General features: G+C 47.2%; 1 long non-coding RNA gene across 1 annotated transcript; it reads right to left on the reverse strand.

Annotated features, from left to right (window-relative positions):
• Positions 1–944: 944 nt before the first annotated feature.
• LOC101433057 (uncharacterized) lies at positions 945–2415 on the reverse strand. Its single transcript, XR_011650232.1, has 2 exons — positions 2265–2415; positions 945–2126 (listed from the first exon to the last, which is right to left on the reverse strand). It is a non-coding gene; the product is annotated as an uncharacterized lncRNA (long non-coding RNA).
• Between the last annotated feature and the right edge of the window lie 1131 nt (positions 2416–3546).

The raw sequence follows: 3546 nt of genomic DNA on the forward strand, positions 1-3546 counted from the left end.
CTGTGATCAAATGTGTAGTTATTTCCTTCTCCTGGCAACAGTTAGAATATACTGTACACATGCCCAGAGCCTACAGTGGGGAGGGCACATAAGACTCTTCTGGGATGCAGCTGCACCCTGTTGACAGCTGAAGAACAGAGACCAGGGCATCCCCTAGGAAGCCCCTCCCTGTGCTGCTGTCCCTGTGGCATCTGGTCGAAGAAAACCTGCCCGACTTTCCCATCTCCCAGCCGATAGAGATGAAGGTGGGAATCAGGCTGGTGGCGAGCATGCACCAGGGAAGTCCTCAGTGTCAGACCTACCAGAATCATGGGTACAGGGGCCACATGGGTGAGGACAACCAAGGACTGAGGGAGCAGAGTCTGGAAGAACCAGGAACCTGCAGTGGGTGACTGGGATCCTAGAGCTTAGAGAAAGGGCATTGAGGTCTTTGTCTGGGTCCTCATGGAATGGCAGCCACAGAGTACAGCAGAAGGCAGTAAAGTAGCAGGTCATGATGAGTCTCATTATTTCCTAATGAACTCGGAATATACTAGAATGGAAGACAACATTCAAGCTGTCCTCAAGGGCTAAAGTCTGAAGCAAACCAAGACCCTTTTACATCTGCGTCTAGGAAATGGAAATGGGTCATGATTGCTCTTTCTTCCAGATAACCAAGGACTTTTCTGCTTCACTTCCACATAGTTACAGAGCCCCAAATTACCACACATTCCAGACATTGAGAAGTGCTATTGCACTGGTGGGTCTAGATACACTTTGCCCAGTTTCTTGTTACTTTCCCCTATGATCAGTAAAGTTCATGGCCTCTGCAAATATTTGCCCATTGGTACTGATAGCTCAAACCTTGTCCCCTTGACACACAGCTTTAAAAGACTGTATGTCCTGTCACATTTTCTCTCTAGCTCACACAGGAGCGAAGGAAACAAAAGTCAAGAGAAACTGGATGGTTTTTCATATATAGAAGCAGATTTTTATTCTCCTTTCCATTTAAAAATTCACATAAGAAAGCTACAGCATCCATTACAGGAATTAGAAAATACAAGACAGATGAACGGAGAAAGGTTACAAATACCCTTCATGCCTAGTACATAATAATGCACAATAATTTGAAGACTGAAAGGAGTGAAACTAGGAGAAGAAATAGAGGCTGAGACCTACTAAGAGAGGAGCAAAGCTGACTCAGGTCATACATGCCTTTTGGTACTGGGATCTCATAAAGCGCATGCATTGGTCCTAAGCTGTCCCCAACATTTCTACCTACCTACTCGGCCCAGTCCCTGGTAGGTGTCCTATCAAAGACATCTGAGAAAGGAAAGGTGATGTCTAGATGGTAATCCCTATCTAAAAAAAAGACAGGAAATAGCTCTTCATTATGTTCCAAATCACGCGCTTTATAATGTCCATCAAACGTGTGGCAAAGTTCATCTGATCTTCTACAGGCATTGAGAAGTTCTTAAGTTCAGGGCTTTCCATCAGCTGTTGGCCTACTTCCGTCACATGCTCCCAAGCCTCTGCTGTGCAAATCTGGGAGGCACTGGTGGCAGAAGCCTTGAACTCTGTTACCAGGTCAGAGGGAGGTAACTTCTCAGCAAAGTCAATCAGCAACAGCGCTAACTCGTAGTACAGCCATCCGTTTTCATGCTTACATGCCTCAGGAAGGGTCGCTGAGCGCCGGACCCGCCCCAGGCCCCCTGGGGATCCTCCCATATCCCACAAAATGGCCTTAGTATTGCTGATCCCTTCCGCCGTCTTGCGCTTTTGAATTTCACGGATGAGGATTTCTGTGATGTCCTTTCCTCCCATTCTAAAGAGTTGCTGCTCCAGAATGTGGGCCTCAGTTGGGCAGCCGACCTCTTCCAGGGCCACTCTCATAGCTAAGTTGGACAGGTACTCAGGCAGAGGGGCTAAAATGGCGCCCTCCTGCAAGAGATCCTGGCAGGCCCTGGGAGTTGGAAGAGGGATCTGTCTGGAGAGCGTGTTTGGTGGAGCCTCAGGCTCTCTGAAAGATGACTGGATGGTCAGGTCCTCTTTCTGGACATGTCTTGGAAAGGCAGCCATCGGGGACAGCAGAACACAGCAAAGGAGCAGCACAGCCTGGATCATGGTGAGTCACCAAGAACAGCCTGCTGGAAAGAAGCAGTGCTCAGGTTAGGTTGAGGAATGGCTCAAGACGAAGTGACACCGTGACTGGTCAGAGGCAGGAAGTGCCAATTACCATGGACATAATTTCACTGCTATGCTGAGAAGCCATGGGAAATCCTTACCTGTTTGGAAAAGAAATAAGCCAGAGAAAAGAAGGGGTCCAAACACGTCCTTTGCCTCAGTGCTTCCCTGATCTGAATGATGCTTTTCTAGATCTCATCTCCTCTTCACCCCAGCCAAAAAGCGTCATGCTTTCTGTGACCTGTCAAGTCCAAAGAGTCCACAAATATTTATCCACTGCCTCCTGATCCAGACTTTGTCCTCCTCAAATTTGCCCTATACAAACAAGCCTTCTCTCTTTGTGCCTTCTGCTTTTCCTGCCCTATATCTTTGCACCCTAAGGATTTGCCCTAGACCTAAATGCTCAACAAGAACAGTTCTTCTGCATCTTCTGGGGAAGGGAAGGAGGGGAAGACAGGGAAGCCAATGATTTCTGGGAAGGAGACCCTAAAATAGTTCTTATTCAATTGACTTATCAGGTGGAGGGCTGAGAGAATAGAACCTAATGGCAAGTCAAACCAAATCAGAACATTTTTCAGTTTTTACTTTTCTAATTCCAGTGCAATACCAAATAAAATATATCCATCACATGACACTAGCTTTTTCTAAGTGTACATCAAAAGTATAAGAATTGGACTCCGTTTCCATCCACGGGTCACTGCAGTCTAGAGAATATGGAAAGGCATCATGTGGTACCTCTAAAACTTGTACAAATCCCCCCACATCACTGTGCCATAAAGCTTCTCCGGTGCTCTGGCTCACTCTGGCAGACAGCCAAAAGGAACAGGCACCTATTTTACTTCACTCAGTCCCAGGAGGGGTCCCTAACAACCATGGGAATGTCAGAAGAAATGGTTCCAGAGCTAGAGGAGTAAGCTTTAAGTATGTTACAGGCACACATTCTTAAAATAAGGATAGGGAAGACTTGGATGTGGAAGAGTCCAATGCCAGTGCCTGAGATTCCCTGGCCTTAAATCTACAGAGAGGGAAGCGGATGTGGCTCAAGGGATTGAGCTTCTGCCTACCACATGGAAGGTCCCAGGTTCAGTTCCCGGTGCCTCCTAGAGAAAACGAGCAAGACAGCAAGCCTGTGTGATGTGCTGGCATGGTAAGCTGACACAACAAGATTATGAAACAATGATGCACAAAGAGGAAACACAATGAGAGACACAACAAGCAGGGAGTGGAGATAGTTCAGGTGATTGAGTGCCACTCTCCCAAATGGGAGGTCCCAGGTTCTCTTCCCAGTGCTGCCTGAAAAGAAGCCAAGCAGACACAGAGAGCGCACAACAAATAGACACAGAGAGCAGACAGTGAGTGCAAACAACAAATTCAGAGGGGGCA

This window comes from Dasypus novemcinctus, chromosome 12 (genome assembly GCF_030445035.2).
Source record: "Dasypus novemcinctus isolate mDasNov1 chromosome 12, mDasNov1.1.hap2, whole genome shotgun sequence".
Lineage (NCBI taxonomy): Eukaryota > Metazoa > Chordata > Mammalia > Cingulata > Dasypodidae > Dasypus > Dasypus novemcinctus.